Source organism: Triturus cristatus, chromosome 3_1 (genome assembly GCF_964204655.1).
Source record: "Triturus cristatus chromosome 3_1, aTriCri1.1, whole genome shotgun sequence".
Taxonomy (NCBI): domain Eukaryota; kingdom Metazoa; phylum Chordata; class Amphibia; order Caudata; family Salamandridae; genus Triturus; species Triturus cristatus.
In genome coordinates, this window is record NC_140583.1 from 1,085,887,825 (window position 1) to 1,085,908,967 (window position 21,143).

A 21,143-nucleotide genomic window follows, 5' to 3' on the forward strand; every position below is an offset into this window, starting at 1 on the left:
TCCATCCAAACCATGAGAGTGCCGACCAAGGCTGTCTCACCTCCCGCAAATCCACCCTTATTTCCTTCAAAAATGCCAAAACACCTCAACTTCCCTCAATCATTCTCTGCCAACTAAATGAACAGCACATCTGGGCACCCCCAGCATTTTTGCAGCTTGACCAATGTTGACAAAAAGTTTTACACAACGCATTCCCCTTTTTCCAAGACAATTTCAGTTGTACTTTTAGATCATCAAAACCCAGCTGGCACCTAAAACGACTTTGGATTGCCTACCATGTCAGCCATTTTACGATGGAATGTCTGCAAATCCAAACCGGTGTGGGAGGCACAGGTACGAGCGGTGGGGCTGTGGGGTGGGGGAAGGTAGGGTTGGGGGGAGTCGACAGACAACGGGATAAGTAACATAAAATTAAAAAATCAAACAAATTACCTTGCGCTCGCTGCATCGCTGACTCAGCGATGCGGCGAGCGCAAGGTAAGTGGTTTGATTTCTTTTTTTATTTAATTTTAACTATCCCGACATCTGTCGACTTCCCCCCACCCCTGTCTTGCCTCACAGTTCTTACCTGTGCCGGCCGTGCCTAAATCCAAATTTAGATGAAACCTTGCTGTTTCTTCCAGACATGCTTCCTAAAAGGAACTAGCAAAGACCATTAACTACAAAAATTCTCACGTTCTGCAATACATCAAGGCATACATAATCCTAAAGTAGTTTGAACTCCAATCCCCAGTCTCATAATGATGCATTGGTTGCACCCCTCAAGCTGGCCTCCGTAGCCACACCAGTCCCAAAAGAGTGGACCACAAACTCCTCCAGCAGTAACCCCAACAGTCTTAAAGTCTTCCTCAAAACCAATAAGACTAGCGAACCCAGAAAATAAGTTCCATCTACATGCCTGGAAACCTGCAACACTCCCCTCCGTTCCCTCCAGGAACTTCTGCCACCAAGCAATTGAGCAAACCTCCAACAGGCGGGCAACTAGAGCCAAATTCCGGGGGGGGGGGGGGAGGGGGGGGGCGGAAATTTTTTTCAGGGGGGGGCTAATTCTCCAAGCAATAGGCAGAGTGGCTCTAAGAAGGGGTGAAAACACAACAAAAGCCTCATTAGCAAGTAAATGGTCTTTTAAAGACCTGTGAAGTACTCGGGTGTGGCTGCAATTAGACGGTCGCCAGCCCGCAAAGCTGTCTCAGCCCGTGCTGATACACATGACGGTGGGGCTGAAGCCCTGTGAGCCCAATGGGTGTTGCGCGCCTGACCTCCACCACCCTGTATTTCCTTAATACCTCCCTCTTACCAAGTCCGCTATGATCTGTCTCACCTTTTCTGACCCTCACTTCGATCTTGTTGTCATACACTCATACTTCAACCCTAGGACCCCAACCCTGCACCACGTCCCTCAGCGAATCTGAAATGAAGAAACCACCAACGAACAATCACACTATTGTCACTGAAAACAAAACCCCCTCGTCCCCTGATATATACACCCTGTCCAGAACCCGCTACTGCACTTTCCTCAGGAAGTCCAACATAATAAGTCTCTATATTCACATTAACACACCTCTCTCCCTTACCCTTCCTTCTAAAATCTCTCCTCTACTTCCCCCACAACATGTCCATACCCCCAAAATAACTTACTGTTTAATGCCACTCGTGGCAACTTCCCCACAGTCAAAACTGGTGGCAAGGCTTTTTCAACCAAACACAAAATGAAATTGATGAAATCATTTCTATGGTCTACAATTTCGTCCCTTGTCCTCCTCTCTGCTCCCGATTGCACAAACTCTTGCCACACTTGAAAGTAAACCTTTTATGTTGATGGCCCCAACAACCCCTCAATCAGCCTCATTACTCTCTGCCTTCTACGTTCCACAGGTTCTACTGCTAGACCAAGGAATCTCCTCCACTACAAATGACACAGAGCATCTGCAGTGTCACTGTCAACCCCTGGTACATGCCTTGTGCGAACAATAGTAACATTGTAAGTCATACAGCCCAGAGCAAAAACTCACAAAAGTTGTAGAACCTTCAAAATCTGTGCCATTTGTCTGTCTACAATATTTGCCATGGCTATATTGTCAGCATTAAAGGGCACATTCCTATTCCTGAAATTGCTTCACCACAAATCCATACCCACCACCAATGGAAAAAAAAGTCCAGTAATGTTATGCTCCGACGCCCATGTTTCCTTGACTCAGGCCACTCCTCCGCGCACCATTTCCCCTGCCAAAACAAGCCGAAACCATCACATTCTTCAGTGACTGAAAATATTTATATGGACCACTCTGTCTCTTTCCCCACTCCTTCCAATGGTAAACCATTAAATCTTTCCCAAAGCTCTTTCCACACCCATAATTCTGCCTTGTCACCTGGCCCAAGGTAGCATCTCTGTTGGGGGCGAAAGGGTGTTGACCATCAAACTATCATACCTCACTGTCCATCTTATTGTTTACATATTACCACTTTTACATGAAAACAAACAATTTCACCGATGATTTGGTTACATATCAAAACTGCAATACCAACTTGCACCACAAGAGGTCTCCCCTCACTGAATTGTGCATGTGCCAGGTGGAGACTGTTACAGCCCATCCTTACACAAACGATGTGTATACCTCACATGCTGCACTAGCGTCAGGCAGTCGCGGCTGCTGCCAATATTCAGCCGAGGGTGGCAGGGCAGTAACGGTGGCAGCTGTCGTGTCTACTCACTTACAATGACGACAGACACGGAGGGTTCTCTATTCATGTGCTTTATTGCGTTCCTTACACCAGCATGTCTTTCCCTCAACTGCCGACCTGACCTCCCCACTCCGCCTCTTCCTGTCACCCCAGTCCTCCCCTATCTCCGCCCATACTGCTCCGCCCACACAGCCACTAGACCCCTCATCTCTACATCTCCCCCTTTGTTAGCAACGAACGGGGTCACCAAGAGTTACATCTCCTCAATCAGCCGCTTGGGCTGACGGATAGTTTGTCGTGGACGGAGTGTGCGGCCTTCAGGCACTGTATCTGTCACCCTTGCTCTGTGCCTCGGGTTGCAGAGTTTTTGAAGGTGCAGGTTGCGACTCTAGAGTCTCTTGCAGAGCCGGGCTGCACTTCTGAAAGTGAGACACATTCCGGGTTACACGCCTGGTGTCTGACTCTGCTGTCAGCATGGTGCCTTTCTGACGAGTGACCGTCAGAGGTTCCGCTCTGAACCTGCTGTCTGTCTTCTTGGATTGTTCTTGCTTGACAATCACGCAGTCCCCTTCGTGGAACGAGAGAGAGCGAGCCCGCCGTCTGCCATCTGCGTACGCTTTCATGCTTTCTTTGCGAGCTTTGTCGGTGGCTTCAACCTCCCGATGAATACGGTTGGGAGAAATGGGTCGCAGCGCTCCCTCCCAAGTGGGTATCCGGGTCCTGACCGGGCGCCCCAACATAAGTGTAGCAGGGCATTTGCCTGTGGTGGCATGCGGCGTCGTCCGGTAGGCTCGGAGTACATCATTGAGGGCTGCCTGCGGGTCTCTTTTGTCCAGAGCGGCCTGTTGGAATGTCCTTTTTAAAGTGGCCATGAACCTCTCCGCTGTGCCGTTGGCCTGCGGCCATAGTGGTGTGACCCGTCGGTGTCGCACATTCATGAGCGTCAGGAAATCACTGAATTCCCGGCCATTGAACGGAGGCCCATTGTCTGTTTTCACCTCCGCGGGTAGGCCCCAGGCTGCAAAGACTTCATCCAGGATGGTGAGCGTGGCAGCTGCGTTGGTGGATGGGACGAACCGGGCGATGGGGAACCTTGAGTACTCATCTATTATAACTAACACATACTTGCCCGATGACATGGGGCCGTAGAAGTCCATGGCCAGTTCTTGCCATACCCCTGGTGGCAGGGGCGTCATCTGGAGTGGAGCGGGTGGGTCTCCTTGCCTTACCACTTGGGACTGCAGACAGTCTTTTAGGGTGTGCTCTACCATTTTGTCTAGGAAGGGGAACCAGACACGTTCACGAAGCGCTCTTTTCGTCGTGACTACTCCTCGATGACTTTCGTGTGCCAGGTTGACGACTCCCTGTCTCAGTTGTTGGGGTATTACAATTCGAATGTCTCGCAGCAGTAGGCCATCAGGTGTGACGGATAGTTCTTCGCACACGTTCCGGAATGCTTGCCACTCCTGACGCCTTGTGGTATCACCCTTTTCGTCCTCCGACTCTTCGTGCCGCCACCTGTTCGTTCGGACCCTTCGGATCACCTGCTGCAGCATGGTGTCTTGCTGGGTGGCGTCCAGGATGGCCTCTAGGGGGACCGCCGGTGGCCGCGCTTGGTCCACCACAAAATGGACATACTCGTCTGCCATGGACGGTGTGTGTCGCTGTGAGTCTTCCGGGTGGCGCGACATATAGTCAGCCGGGTTGGCAGCCTTCCCTGGCTTGTGCACGATTGTGAATGTGTATTCTTGCAGACGGAGTCCCCACCTCTCGATGCGGGGTGGCATCTTGGACCGGGGGTTGCCATAGATGGTGACGAGGGCTTGGTGGTCTGTTACCATGGTGAAATGCTTCCCGTAGATGAACACGTGGAAATGCTCACACGCCCACACCACCGCAAGGCTCTCCTTTTCCGGTTGGGAGTAGGCTTTCTCCGTGTCGGAAAGGCTCCGGCTGGCGTGCGCCACAATGTGGCGGTGGTCCGTGTCCTTGTCATATTGAGCCAGGATGGCTCCTAGCCCGACGGGGCTTGCGTCCACTGTTATTTCTGTCTTGCGATCTGGGCTGAAATAGGCCAGGCTTTCCACCGAGCCCACCGCTCTCTTTATGTCCTGGAAAGCCTGCTCGCATTCGGGAGTCCACTCAAAGGCCTGTCCTTGCTTGGTGAGCGTGCGAAGTGGGTGACTTATTGTGGCATAGTCCTTGATATACCTTGAACAGTAACTCGCCATGCCAAGGAAGGATCGCACATCACTGACGTCAAGTGGACTCTTGGTGCTGTTCAGAGTACTCACTTTGGCAGGGTCTGGTTGCATTCCGGCTCCTGAAAAGATGTGGCCAAAGAATTTCAGTTGCGACTGATGGAACTCGCATTTCTCCTTGTTGAGCGTGAGGTTAGCCTCCAGGAGAGCATGGCAAACCCTATCTAGGGCCGTGTCGTGGACCTGGAGCGTCGCCCCGTAGACTAGAATGTCATCGCTGTAGTTCAGCGTATGTGGGATGTGATGTATCGTTTGCCGGATAGCTTCTTGGAATATTTCAGCGGCTGATGAAATGCCAAAATTCAGTCTCTTGTATCTGAACAACCCTAGGTGCGTTGCAAATGTTGTGATATAGCGGGAGCTCTCGTGTAGTTCCAGCTGATGATAGCCTTTGTTTAGGTCCAATTTAGAAAACACCCTCGCCCCATTGAGGGCGGCAATCATGTCACTTAAATGAGGTCCGGGATGACGCTCTCTCTCAATGGCGGTGTTGGGCATTCTCATGTCCACACAGAGCCGCACTTTCCCGGGTGTGCCTTTCTTTGGTACGATCACGACGGGAGATACCCACGGTGTGGCGCCCTCCGTCCGTTCGATGATGTCGGCGTCCAGCAGGTCTTGTAGCTCATCCTCCACCGCTTGCTGGAGGTGGAACGGAACTTTCCGCGGGTGTTGGGCAACCGGGCGGACCTGGTCATTTATGTGAAGGCGGATCTGGCCTCTGTTCATTTTCCCGAGTCCAGAAAACAGCTTTGGGAACTTGTGCACGGTGTCATTTTCACCAGTGACGCGGTACAGGATTTCCACCAGTTTCAACCGTTCAGCGGTTGGCAGACTGAGGAGACAGTCAGCTTCCGGTCCCTCGATGACGTGAATCACGGCCGGAATAGATGTTGTTCGATGCCTTAGTGTCGTTGAAAACTTCCCCAAGCATGGGAGCGGCTTCCTGGACATCCAGGTGTAGACACGCACATGTGCGGGGTCGAGCCGAGGCCGAGGGTTCATTTTCTGGTATTCGGTCACTGGGATGTAGTTGAGGGATGCCCCGCTGTCCATCACGAACTTTGTGGGATGCGTGCCAACGCAAATGTCCAACCGAGGGTATTTTTTGAGCTGATCGGGATCGGCAATCATGTTTGCATATTCTACAGAGTATTCGTGTTCACTCGAAGGTGATTCGGAGTCTCTTGATGGTGATCTTCTAGACCATCTTGAAGACCGTGACTCCCTGCTGGACTGGGAGGATTTGGAGGAGGACTTCCGGCGGTCGCGTACCGCTCGCGCGTGGTGGCGGCGTGTCTCACCTCTTGGTGACCTCGTGGAGGCTTTTTCTTTCTCCCGGCGGTAGTCTCCGCACATGGTCTCAAAGTGATTGTTGCGACCACACTTGTGGCACTTCTGTCCCAGGGCCGGGCACGCTCCGATGTGTGGGAAGTCGTACCCGCATCGGTAACATCTTCTCAATGGCGCCTTCTTCCCATGATCCTGGCGCCTGCTTCTCTTCCCCGAATCAGGCCGTCGATGACCGGGGCGACGGTGGTGTCTCGATGGCGGCCGAGCTTGTCGTTCCCGCTCTCTCGACCACCGGCGAGGGCGGTCGGTGCGTACTTGACAGACTACCTCCTTGCGGTCCACGCGTCCTGCCTCCATTGTCTTGGCTTGCTCTTCAGTCTGATCATGGAGCCTCGTGATCTCTTCTATTTCATCCAGCGTGTGACTCTTTTTTAGTAACTTCCTGCGTAGCGTCTCCGACTGGCAGCCGTCGATCACCCGTAGGCGAATGGCGTCGTCCGTCGAGAACTCGTCGAACTCACAGTGGCGCGCCAGGCGCCGCAACCTTGTGATGTATGAGCCCATGACTTCATCTTTTTCTTGTCGCGCTCTTTCGAATACGTATCGTTCATAATCTACATTCTTCTTGTGCACAAACTTCCGATCCAGGGCTGCACGCACATTCGCATATGTTCCCGCGTCCGCGGCGGGGAGTTCCTTTATCATCTTGCTGACATCCTTGCCCACGAGGTTTCGAAGTGCGATCAGTTGATCCTCGTCCCCTGTCACCTTCGAGCCCTTAATGTAGTCCTCAAAGTCTTCAATCCACTCTTCCCAGCGAGGGCCCATGCTGCTCCCAACCACGAGCGCTAGGGGTTCTGGGGGGCGCAGGTGCGACAGCCCCATGATGATTGGCTTCGCATCTTGGCGCGCTGGAGAATGGGCTGGGGACCCATGATTCGACATCGCGGTGTGCGTGTGATGCGCGCAGCGGCAGCGCAGAGCAGGCCCAGGGAATCCCTCGTGGAGTCTTGCGCTGTATTTAGGTAGGTCCCCACGTCCTTGTTTTTTTTTTTTTTTTTTGTATTTGCCTGTGCTTGATGAAATTTCAATGTTGCCTGACTTCAAAATGGCCGCCCGGGCCTATTTGCATGGGGCGTCTGAGAGTCCGCCTGACTTTAAGATGGCCGCCGGCTGGGGAGCGTGTGTAGACGTCCCACGTGGTGCCGGGCTCTCGAGTCATTCATTCCGGGGGCAGCGCGCTGCTTGGACGGCCCCTCTCATGGTCAGTTTCATTTATTATTATTCCTTTTCACTCACGGCTTCACAGGCGGGCGGGCGGGCGGAGTCCTCACATTCACTGCTCCGATCCGGCCTGGGAGACACGCGCGTCGGCGCTTTCACTTTTCCTCTTGCCTGTCACGGCGGCGGTCCTCTCCACCGCAGAGCGCTCGCTCCTTCAGCTGCTTGCCACGGCGGCGGTCCTCTCCACCGCAGAGCACTCGCTCCTTCAGCCGCAGGCTCTTCACACGCTGTCACGGGTGGCGGCGCTTTCGCTGGTTCCTTGCTACCAGCCCCTCGCCAGCTTACTCGGCGTGCTGGTGTTTCGGGAGAGCATCCAGCTCCATCCCACCCTCGTCGCCAGCTGTCGTGTCTACTCACTTACAATGACGACAGACACGGAGGGTTCTCTATTCATGTGCTTTATTGCGTTCCTTACACCAGCATGTCTTTCCCTCAACTGCCGACCTGACCTCCCCACTCCGCCTCTTCCTGTCACCCCAGTCCTCCCCTATCTCCGCCCATACTGCTCCGCCCACACAGCCACTAGACCCCTCATCTCTACAGCAGCAGTCCGGAGGGAGGCCTGAATTTACACACAAAAAAAACCTTTCCTGATCCTGTGGCCATCTCCCACTTCAGTGCTCCTCCGTTCTCATGCTGTCCCTGGGACAGACACCCCGACCAATCCAGACTCTGCTATCATACTGTGAGAGCAGCACCCAGGATTGGCCTGAGCGGGCTGCTGTGATGCTCCGCTCAGGCACAGGAAGTTTGTGCCATTCTCCACCCAGCTCCAGAATACAACTGAGTTAGAGAAACCTAACTGCACATGTCTGTTTGGCCAGCCTACGAGAGCCGGCCAAACAGACATGTGCACTTGGAAGTGTACCAACTACTCCCCTCTACGACCCCAGCCCTTCCCACACATGCTGGCTCGTCCAGCGGCTGAAAGATAACATGGTAATAAAATATTGGGTTTTTTTTGTAGTTGCTGGCGCTGAGTCAGTGGGGTGACGCGCCACCACCATTGGAGAGGAGCTGCCGCTGGCGTCAGGTAGCTCAGTATGTAAAATAATGGTGATTTGGGGCCTGTCAGTCTTGTGCCCTTATGACCCATCAGAAGTCACGATAAAGGACAGCCTCCCATCCTATGTGAGCTTCTGATTGGGCATAAGGTTGTGAACCTCACTCTGGTGCTCTGTTTGTTGAACTGGAAGTTGGGAATCGTGAAGTGTGAGTTGAGGACTACCCCCGGTAAGTTTCACATCTCGTGCCTAGTAGTGAGAGCATGTTTATTTTATGTGTCTGTTCTGCAAGTGTTCGCCAGTGTGTGTGTGTGTGTGTATGTGAGTGTGTGTATGATGAGTGTTTGTTTGGATGCAAGCCCACCTCTATGACCGAAAACCAAATAATATATGCATCTCTAACTTCCTTAAAAAGCAGAACACTTTTAAATCAGGGTTGTGTTCCAAATGTCAATGCCACAGCCTGGGTATCACGCCCCATCTTTTCTTCCTGAAACATTTGCTGTAAACAGTAATCTTTGCATGTAGGGCAGCAATCTTCTCTTTGATTCAGTGTCCATTTAAGCCATCTTCAGCGTTCTGCAACACCCAATCTGCTACACAAAATAATTTAGCATTTACAGTGCCTGTCTGCAGGACAAATTTAAGGCCCAATTAGGATGGTAGTGAGATGAGAGGAAAAATGCTGACCTTTACAAGAGTTGGCACAAGTCTCTTTTATTGTCTCCAGTTAAGCCACAGTACAGTACATGGTTTATGACTTCCCAGGATGTTTAGGTCAGGGGACGTGATCAAAGAAAACCTACCCTTTCTAGGGCGATCCCACGAGATGTCAGTGTGCAAGGTGAGTGGTGTGTGCAAATAAAAGGAAAAAAACACTTACCTTGCCTACTGCATGACCTCCAATATCTGACGTCCTCCTTGCTCCAGTACACTCGGGCTCCAGTAAATTCCCTTAAGCAATCCTGATGTTGCTCTCATGCTGGTAACCAGCATGAGAGAAGCACCAGGATTGGAGGGATCTGCCTCTCTCAGCACTATCAAGAGCACTGGAGGCCTGGGCTTTCTCTAAACCAGCTGTCTTAAGACAGCTAGGTTAGAGAAGTTTAAAATGTGCATGTCTGGCTGAGGAGCAGGGGCCAAGCTCTGATTAATTCAACTTAATCAGTGCCCGTCCGCCACTTATGACGTGATTGAGGTACTGTTTTGTTTTGTTTAACATTTAGTGCCCTGCAAACAGAAGGCGTGTGACTGACAAAAATGAGACCAGTAGGACAAACAAAATTGCAAAGATTTTTTCTATAGTTAACTTTCTTTTATTTTGCCAAGTCTTCTTTTCTCTCTTTGCGCTCATGTTTTCTTTTGTTTTTTGCTCACTGCTGCTGTTCTCAAAGGGTGAGGATTCTTTTATGCAAAGCAGCATTGTTTCTTTTTTATGTGTAATTTCAGAAAGGAGGCTTTAACACATAATCATGTGGTAAATCCTAATTCATCCCACTCCAATCCGTCCCACTCCAACCCACCCCACCTCTCACCACTCCAATCCGCCTCACTCAATCCAATGCAACCCAATCCAAATCACACACCCCAATCCAATCCAATCAAGTCCTCCACACTTCAATCCTCCCAACCCCCCACTTCGATTTGCTCCACTCCAATCAAAAACAACTTGCCCCACTCCAATCTCAAACAATCTGCCCCACTCCAACTTCCGCACTGCAATTTGCCCCACTCTAATAAAAAAAAACCTGCACCACTCCAAAACAATCCGGCCCACTCAAATATGCCCCACTCAAATCCAAAACTATATAACCCACTCCAATCATCCACACTCCAATCTGCCCCCCTCCAATCCAAAACAATCTGCCCCACTCCAATCAGCCCCACTTTAATCCAAAACAATATGCTCCTCTTCAATTTGCCCCACTCCAATCTGCCACACACCAATCCAAATCAATCTGCCCACTCCAATCCACCACAGTCCAATCCACCTCACCTCTTCCTAATCCAATCCACCTCACCCCAAACAAATCCACCCCACTCTTATCTAATCCACCCTCCCACATTCCAATCCATGCTAATACAGCCAAATCCTAGTTACCCCACTCCGATCCACCCCCTGTCAACCTGTCCCATACCTTTCCCCTAAATAAAACTCTCTTGGCTTTCAACAACTACACTCCCCAGGCAAACCCTTTTCCCCTCTTGAACCAACATCCTACGCCCCACTTAACTTGTTAACCTGTAAACAACTATGAATCTTTATTACCCCATCCACTGAGCTGATCCACCCATACAGCAACGTAATCAACTTTGTTTCTTTCCTCCTTACCTAATTTATAAAACCTGACGTCCAGAAAAATCCTTAAAGGAATTTTTCTCAACAACTCACTAATGCAACTTTTCCCCCAGCAACTGTGCCATGAACTCTCGCAACAGAAACAGATATAATTCCATCCCCCACTTTGATCAAAAACACACAGGGCCATATGTACAATGAAGTGGCGGAGAGAGGCGTCAGCCTTCAAGGCTTAACGCCTCTCTCCGCCACTTCTGAAACGCAAGGCTGCACCATATTTACAAGAATGTGGTGCAGCCTTGTGTTTCTCCCTGCGATTAGAGAAGTTTAGTAACTTAGCGCCAACACAGGCACCCTGGCATCATAGTGCAAGGGTGTCTGTATGCAGGGGAGGATTGTTTATGTGTAGTAAGGTACCCCTTCCTGCACATAAACAATCCTAAAATGCCATTCTGTCACTTTCATATGTGCTGCTTCATGCAGCACACATGAAAGTGACAAAATGGATTTTAAAAGATTTTTTATCTACAGGAAGGGACACCTTCCTATACATAAACAAACCATGGCAATTTGCTTTTTCCATGTGTGCTGCACAAGGCAACTCACATGGATAAAGCAAAACCGAGGAGAAATAATGCATTTCTCCTCTTTTCGCAAACTTAAGACCAGGATTTAACTGGTCTTAATTTTTGCGCTGCCTCCTATGTACACCACCTTCGTACATAGGGAGCAGCGTCAAAATGAATGGGTGTTAAGTGGCTTAATACTGCCTTGTAAATAAGGCGCAGCCCCTATCGCCACCACAACATCGGTAATAGTGACGTTATGGTGGCGATAGGGGCTTGTACATATGCCCTCTAATTCCTTATCCTCAAACTGGATGTCCACATGCACAATTCCATAAATACCTTTGTCATCGGAGCCAACACTTTCGAGCCCATGGTCAGCAGAATTGTGAAGTCTGTGAATGAATGAATGTATGTTGGGATTTATAAAGCGTGCAGCTACTGCTAGGTTGTCCTGGAGCTAGGCCTAATGCAGAAGGGTGGGGAAACCGGTGTATTCTTTAAACAGATAGGTTTTAAGTTGTTTATGAAAGGTCTTAAAATCAGAATTGCATCTAAAAGCCACCAGGAGTTCATTCCAATATTTGGCTGCTAGTTCTGAGCAAGCCTTTCTTTTGTATGGTAAAAGAAATGCATAGCAGGTGGGCAGAATGAGACCTCAAGGATCGTTTAGGACAATATGGATTCAGTTTGTGCTGTAAGTATTTAGGACCAGTCTTGTGAAATGCTGCTTGTGTCACAGTCAGTCCTTTGAAGATGATTCTCTTCCTCACTGGAAGCCAGTGTAACTGGCTTCAGTAGTGGGATATCGCGGTTTATGCAAGTTAAACAGTAGATGGATGGCCATGTTTTGCATCCTTGGAAGTGTCTGAATAAGATATTCTGGTACGCCTAAATATAAGATATTAGCATAATTGAGTCTTGTCGAATATGTGGGAAATTTTTAATGTTTCTAGTTTTCTCTCTGCGGCTGTAAAAAGTTTAAGGTAAATTAGCAACACCTGAATTGCCTAAATGTTTTAGGAAAAATATATTTAATTGATTTTGTTGCTGTGGCTTTTGCTATGCTTTTAATGTTTTTATATGTTAATCAAGGATTTAAATTTTTATTGACATACATGTCTTTTTTATAGTATGCTTTTATGGTTTGTTTATAAACCGAATAAAGTAAATTTGATGATGATGATGAGTCTTGACAGGTTCTGAGCCTGTACCACCGTTTTCTGCTCTTACCAGAGGATTTTGAGAAATGTCCTCAGCATACTGAGTACCTAGCATGAGACTTTGATTACAGCAGTGATCTGGGGCTTCAGAGATACATTTGTCGATAAGAACTCCTAGGCTCTTTGCCACTTTGGTGGGGGGAGCAGGAGCCGTAACATTGGCCGGCCAAGCGACCATCCAGCCAGGAAGGGGGTTGTTGCAAAATAGGAGGGCCTCTGTTTTATAGGGATTGCATTGCAGGGATTTAGCCTTCATTCATTGCATCTCTGCTGACATGTAAGCCACAAAGTTCGTTTTTTTTCCTGGTTCATTTTTTAGGTCGAGCCTGTTCAGCGCATGCGCTGCTCTGCAAGCCATACTGTTTTGGAGTATTGTGTTGAAACCCCACCCACTCGCTGTACATATTTGTCATTGGCTTATGTCATTGTCCTTTGTAAGGGCTGGCTTCTTATTCCTTAATTGGCTTGTTAGTCCCTCCTTACTATCGCCTTGTCTTCAGTTGTAACCTCCCATGAGGACAGGCCATTTTATTTCCGTTGTTACACGGAACGTCTTCTTTAGTCTGTACGCACTATTCTCTTTAATGGTTGCTCCTACTGCAGCCACTCCATGCTTTCCTGCAACATTCAGCGCATTCAGCACGCCATAAGCGCTTTTACAAAAAAACGCATTTGTTTGTCAACTTGACAAACAAATGTAGGCGTTGCAGTGAAGCTAGAAACAAATGCAGGTGGTCTACTAACAACACAATTTACAGAGGTGTAATAAGAGAGGTATAATACAGGCGTAACACAAAAACCATAGTATTTTGTTAGCGATACATTATAGGAAATTGAAAAACAAATCCTATAGGAGGCAATCCTGGAGAGGGATGGAGTATGGTTAGGTAGCCACCAACTTGAAGGATGAGAACACTAGGACAACTGTATTGCAGCTTTTTTTTAAACACAAATAAAAGGCACTGTCATTTACAATGCCAATAGCTCAAAATCTATCAAGTGTTATCGGCCTATGAGACTACACCAATGCCAAAGGAATCTATATCAGGTGCTAACGGTGTTATATAAATATTAAAATGTGTGGGGCTCAGCGCTGAGTCCTGAGGCATTCCATACCTATGTTTTTTTGTCATAAAAGTAGTATGGTTTAAGTCAGACAGCCTGCTCCCTGTCCTCTAGAAAGGACCGAACCCCGTCCCATGCCTTCCCCCTACTCTGATCTGGGAGAGACGATGGAGCAAGATCTTGGGTGAGATTGTGGCAAATGCCAAAAATCTATGACTGATATCCAAGCGGCAGGTAACACTGGGCCTGCTTCAAGCAGCTCTTTGTCACCTACAGGTGTCCTAAAAAGGGTGAGCAATATAATAAAAGAAAAAAATTCAAATAATTTAGCAAACCGTATTCACACACAGGCAGTGTGTTGTACCACAGCAGGGTGAACAGATACAATATCATATTATGAAACCTTTTATAAAAACAGCCTGTTAAGTAAGTATGGGCGGTGGTGTTATAGTCTTGGTTTCATGTATGACTATTAACACGGTGGTGTTTTTCACCAGATGTGCAAACAAATCAGCTTCTCTTTTGACTGTATTTCAGAACAATCCCAAAGTTTATGAAAGAACAAATTTTTTGTAGCATGAACCGCAGACGTGCCACAAAAAATACTTCTCATAATTACAATTTCTTTTGCTAAATAACACCTGCTGCATAAACAAATACATATTTTAACATTGCATATACATCTGGGTATGAGTTTTATATGAGAGACAAGTGTATAGCTTAATTTGAAAAACTGTAGAGAACATTTAGTTGCGTTATGATTGAAAAAAAGCAACGTTTAGTACAATTTGAACTAGACAGCCTTAAAAAAAACAAAAGGAGGTTATTCGTATTAGTATTTGTTTTGTTGCCCTTTTATGATCCATTTGATATCTATCTTGCACTCCCACTGATTTGGTAGAATTTCTGTGATGCACATCTCTTTCTGACATCAAATGTTAATGCTTTGTTCTTAATTCATGGGGGATGAGATTAGAGCTTTGGTGACTAGCAGAATTCACATTTCATTTATTTATTAGTATGGCTTTTTTAGTTTAAGTATTAACAAACATCACTACAGGCAACAAAACACAACAAAAGAAAAATATGATTTGCACCAGGATAAGCCTCGTAAAGGAGAAAACCAAATCCATGGGAGACGTACAGTGCAGTCGCAATACTTGGGAGTGTCGCAGGATCTCAAAAGCCCATGCAGGATTAATATCAGTTTGCACTATGTAGGCAATAACCACAACGTCAATATATACGCTAATCCAGTGCTGGCTCACCTCTCCACCTCCCTGCGACCAGTTGGCTTCATTTCCCTTGATCGCTTGTCGACAGGTATGTACGTAAAGGGGCCATGTATTGCGAGGGCGTACTGGTGCCGGCATTAGAGCCCAGAGCACATTGAGTCATTCCTGGCAGCAAGACAAATCCTTTAGCCAATCGCTCTCCTGTGGGGCCGAACGTCCCCCCCCCCCCCCCCCACAGTGCATAGCCACCCATCTCTTAGCTATGAGGAGCATCAAAGTGATGAGTTTGTGGTGGTCAGTTGGAGCATCGCTTACATATCCCAGCAAAGCGACCATGGGTACTCTCTGAACAGCTTAGGCTATTACGTCCTCAACACAGTCGAAGAGGCCAGTCCAGAACTGGGCCACTTGACAACATCCCCAGGCTTGATGTAGAAAGTAAGCATTCTCTTGCCCACAGCGGGCACAGGATGAGTTGTCTCTCAATCCCATTTTACAAAGATCTATCGGATGGTAAATTCTGTGCAGGTACTTGACATTTATTAGTCTCAACCTATAATTGTGGGAGAGTGCTGCCATCTGGGTGCAGCACTACTTCCAGCATTTGTCAGTCAGTGTGGGTCCCAGATCCCATCTCCCATGCTCAACTGCCCCAGGCACTGTTACTGGTACTCCATTCTGCATCGTTCTGTAAAGTCTCCTAATTAGATTTTTTGGGTGGGGAGAGAGAGGCAAGCACGTTCTCCAAGGCAGTCAGGCACGGTTGCTCATCTGGAAATGTGGGGTGTAGATATTTTTGGAAGGTCCACAGGTGGTAAGTGTAAGTGTAGAGCGATGCGCTCCTGGGTCGAGTCCGCACCTCCTGGCTAACGATAAAAGGTATCGTTCGGGTACAGGACACCCATATTTGTAAGGCCTGCAAGGGCCAGCTGTTTCTGATCCCGGTCCACCAGGGTGAGGAACTGCTTTGGATTGTATTCCAACTTTAATTCGGCCATGTAGAGGCGCTGCCATTCCCAGCCCCATATGGTGCATTGAACCATGTCTACCCTACCCCTGTGGTATTTTGGCAGCGTGCACATCACTGTAGCCAAGGGCCATGGAGAAGCATTATCAGAGTCTACTGCTAGGTGTGGCAGAAATGGTGTGGGATGAAACCAGTGGTTTGCATGTTGTGCCTGTGCACAGTAATTGTACAGCTCAAAGTCGGAAGCACAAAGGCTGCCCTGCTTAAACAGGAGCATCAGCATGTACATGCCAAGAGAGGCTGCATGCCCACCCAAGCCAGTCTAGTCATCAATGATCGGAGCCGATCGAGGATGGCTCTAGTGAGAGGGATAAGGACGTTGGCAAAAAGGCAGAGGAGCCTAGGTAATACCACCATCTTGACAATGGCTATTCTTCCCACCAGTGACAGTGCAGGCCAATACACAGGGGAATCTTCCCTTTCAACCAGTTGATCATGGTGCAATAGTTCTTTTGCCACAGCTGGTCTCAGTTGGTGCTAACCCATATGCCCGGGCATCGGGCACCAGCTCACTCAAGGGGAAACTCCATTGAGAAGAGGACAGTCACTTTGGTCAGGGGGAAGATGACACACTTGGACAAGTTAATGTTAATGCCAGCAAGTTCATCAAAACATAGGAACTCGCACAGGCTGAAGGTTAGTTGCAGGCTCTCGGATATTAAGTCACATTGTCCGCATACATGGACACTATAAACCCTTGTACTGTAAAGGCCAGACCTCCTGCAGCGTGGTGCTGCCACAGACAGGCTGTGAGCTGCTCCATCGCAAGGGCATGCATGGGCAGAGCGAGCAGCCTTGCTTGTGCCTCTATTGATCTCTTTTGGGGAGGAGACAACGCCATTAACGTGGAGTCTGGCGGTTGGGAGTGCATAGAAGATCTTGATCCCTTGGAGGAACAAGAGGCTGATGCCGAGCCCCTGGAGCAAGGAAAATAGAAAATAGCATTAAGGGAATCAAATGCTTTTATTGCATCTAAAAACACTACGGCCGCATAAAGCAGCAGGTTCAATTCATGGAGCAGCGAGAAGAGAGTATGCAAATTGTGTGCGGTAGGAGGGGTAAGTGAGCAGTTTGGCAAATATTTTATTATCAGCATTAAATATGGGGAAAGGCCAGTAAGAGTCACAACCATTAGGCTGTTTATTAGCTTTGAGGATGGTGACAATCAGGGCCTCTCTCAGGGATGAGAGTAGGCACCACTTGCTCCGTGTCTCCTCAAACATCGCTAATGAGCAGAGTGCCAGTATCTCCACATCATCTTATAAAACTGGGCAAGACTGTCTATCTGGACCTCACCCGAAGAGCTATACAAGGGGGCATAATAATTGCATAGCGTTTGCATGATGTCATGCGAAGTTTGGGAAGTCGAGCCATTGTCAACCACCAACTCTATGATATATGAGCTGCTCCATTTGTTAGTTAACATGGACGCCATTGTCTTGCTAGCCTTGTCACCCTCAACATATCGGCTGGCAGTGGCTTTCTTATGGAGAAATCTGACCTCCTGTTCAGCATCCTTCTGTGATTCTGACAGTTTCTTGTGTTTTGAAGAAGTGAAGATTCAAGTCTTGGAGGTCGTGTGTTGTAAAGGAAGATACAGAGTCCATCTGTACATGTAGGATACTTCTTTATTAGTAGTTTGGTTCCAGTATAGGACATCAGGATGGTAGGAGAAGATAGATGGTAGAAAGACAGCCCCACCAGGAGCAGGCTCCCAACAACTCAGCCTGAGTTGACTAACTGACCCTCTAACACAGAGAGGCACTCAGGCATTCTATGATGTCATGGAACATTCTAGCAGAGCAGTACAGTGAAGTGGAGAATAGTAGACAAGTAATTTACTACATCCTGCTCTACTTCGACCAGGCGCGTCCAGAGATCCCCGAGTATGCCAGATTGTTTGGCCATGTATATACCTTTGATGTAGGTTTTGAAGGCCTCCCAGAGAACCCCAGATGATTCCACAGTGCCAGTGTTCATCTCAAAATACTCAGCAGCCTGGATGACCACACGAACACAGGTTCTCGAAGAGCAGAGCAGAGAGCAGACACGTCCACGCCCACGGCCATCTTCCCGAGACAGCCTGCAGACACCATCGGAGCCGTTGCGGGCCGCATCGTAATCAGCCCCTTAATGCGCACTAGATTAGAACGTTGATTTTCATATAGTCTTAAACATATTTGTAGTGTGGATTTTGTGTGTGTCCATCCATGGTTAAAGCAGCTCAGAACTCACTGACAAAAAAATAATCCTGTTAGCCTCACAGGACACATGTAATGCACAGGTTTTTTGTGGATTACAGTCCACCATGTTTCCTTTCTCAAGTTTGTAAATTGTCACTGATCATTTACGTGACCAGAGGGTCTAGAGTATTAGAAATCGGGACATATTTAAATAGAAAAAAACTTATTAAGGTTTCCTTCATAAACAGCACTGTCAAAAGCCTTTAGAAAATGGAAGACTGAAGAAATATTGCGTCAAACTTGCGATGGGCCAACGTTTTGAACCATTGTTTGAAAAATTAATTATAATACCTAACTTTCAATATAAATATAATTAAGAGCTTTTTATCTTTGTTGTAGTGCTAACTGGTGTTAATACTACCTTCTGAAAGTGGTGATTGCTGTAAATTGACACTCTTGCCATTATAGGCATGATTTGAAGACTAAAACGCATAATGATGTATGGATGGCAATTAACATATTCAAAGAAAAAGGAATTTTAGGAGACACCAAAACTGGGTTGCATCCTACAATAATTTTTTTAAAGTATCTTTTAGACACCCAGCGGAATTGTAGCAAATTACTGAGAAAGCACAACAGTTGCACTTGAAACTTTTGTTTCCCCATTGTTTCTATACAAATTATTATATGTTAATACAATAATATCTGTAAGCACTCCCACCCCCCTCACACAAAAATATATCCCTACAGAAATAGAAACAAGCAATGCTCTATAGTCCTGCTTCCGACTACCACTAGTATTTGAACACTTTGAACAGCAGTCAGACTCCAGGTTGTCTCAGCAAACCTTGCCACTCTATAAAGTGTACTAAGTCATGTTATTTCACAGCTGAGCATCTTCCAGGCACAGGCACAGTGAGCGATTACTTCCACTGCGAAGAAGGCCTTTAGTCTCAGCCCCAACCTGGCACTCTACACAGATGCCAAGGCACACATACATGTAGGAACTGCTGCTTACAGTGTTCGCTATTACAGCAGTATACCAGCTCACTCCTTCTGTCTTTATTCTATCATGATAGACACTGTGGCGACACCTCTTTTTGGCAATGGCTACCATTCTGCTAAATATCTGCCACGTTCTGTAAATATACGTATTGTAGGAGAGGAAAGTGTCTCTGCACCTGGTCTACTCAGTCCTTTCCATTTCCTTCTCTGTCTCTGTGTTGTGTCTATCAATTTACAACCCTCTGTCAAGCTTCTTCATATTCCCGTCTCAGTCATTCTACTCTATGGGGCAGATTTATGTTAGACTTGCGCCACTTTTACGCCGCCGTTGCGTCACTTTTGTGACGCAGCGGCGGCGTAAACCATGTGCCATGTTGCGCCTTATTTACAACTTGACGCATCCAGGGAGATGCGTCACGTTGTAAATCCATGCGCTACATTAAACCTGCGTCAGGTTTAATGTATGCAGGGTGGGCGTCCCATCGGAAAAAGCCTCGGAAAAGTGACGCAGTGAAATCTACAAGATTTCACTCAGTCACGTTTCCGACGCTGCTGCATCAAAACCTTGCGCCTGCTTGAAGCAGGCGTAAGGCATGACGCAGCATATTAGGTATGGGCAGCCCCTAAACATTGCTGGAGTTGCGTCGTGCTTGCGACACGACTCCAGCAATGCGCCGCCCTTACGCCATCAGATGCATCACGCATCTGTTTATCCTTGCGCCACGATGCGCTGCATTGTAAATGCGGCGCATCTGTGGTGGCGCAAGGGTAAACTTGCGTGACGCATCTTTCCTGGCGCATCCCTGCTGATTTGCAGGGATGCGCCAGGAAACATAAATCTGCCCCTATGTTCTCAGCTATACCACTATGATGTCCCCAAACTCTCTACCACTTGACTCTTTCAATCACAAGTTTTGTTTATGAACCTCCAGATCATCCTCTCAAGCTTTCCTATGGCTATCTGTAAAAGTGGTGCCCTTTTTCAAATCTCCATATTTGCTCTGGTCATCCCCACTCACCTTCTCTCCCGTTTTACCCCAGACTCCCTGTTTCTTTCTTTCACTCCTCCACACCACTCAAGTCCCTCTGATCCATCTGTTCTTCCTCCGTGCCTGACTGCCTCGCTTCTACCATTGGTTAAAACAAGCTTTTAAATCATAATACCTTATCACCGCTGTTAAACAGCGACACGTTTAATACGAAGCCTGAAAATTACATGATGAAAAACAATTATAACCGCATTAACCCACCCCAGATTACAAAAGCGTGTTATAATTCAGTCACTTTGTTGCCATGGTTTTATTAGGGATGGGCAAAATATTCTGTTTCGCCAGTGGAGCTGGTGGAATTTTGGCAACTCTGAGTTACTGTTGTAACGCGGAGTTCCAGCCAAATTCCTCTAAGGAGTTCTGGCCAAATTCCACTAATCGCTGTATGGTGGAATTTTTTCTCATGTGCTCGCCAAAATGGTAAGTTAGCAAGTGTGAGCAAGATTTGGCACCCCCTAGCGTGATTTTCGGTCGCTAGGAGGACATGTGGTGAGATTTTTACAACTAGGGCGGTTGCGATCATTCGCAGTAAGAAGGCTGCCCCTCGAGTAGAAAATCTACTCAAGTGGCAGCAAAATCAACTCGAGTAGCTGTGCCCTCTGTCATGCCGCGTGGTGGCGTTCAGGCTGATTTTTTGTAGCTCCACAGAATTCCGCTGTGTCAAATTTCATGAGTTCCACCCACCCTTAGTTTTTACATCCATCACCAATGCCGTTCGGCTCAATAATTTTTACATGAAAAGACACAACTAGATGGAAGCTTCTGTCTAGAAATTAAACATATTTATGGAGTGCATAAGGCTTCATTCTGGAGGCTGAAGAGGGAAGCCATAGTAGACAGCTGTCCAATATGAAAAAAACCTCTGGTGGCAATACAGTGTTACCTAAATGATTGCAGTCTTATGTGGATTCTCCTGTTATTTTTGGAAATTATAGTTTTCTCACCCTGTAAAGTTTTTTTTATAGTT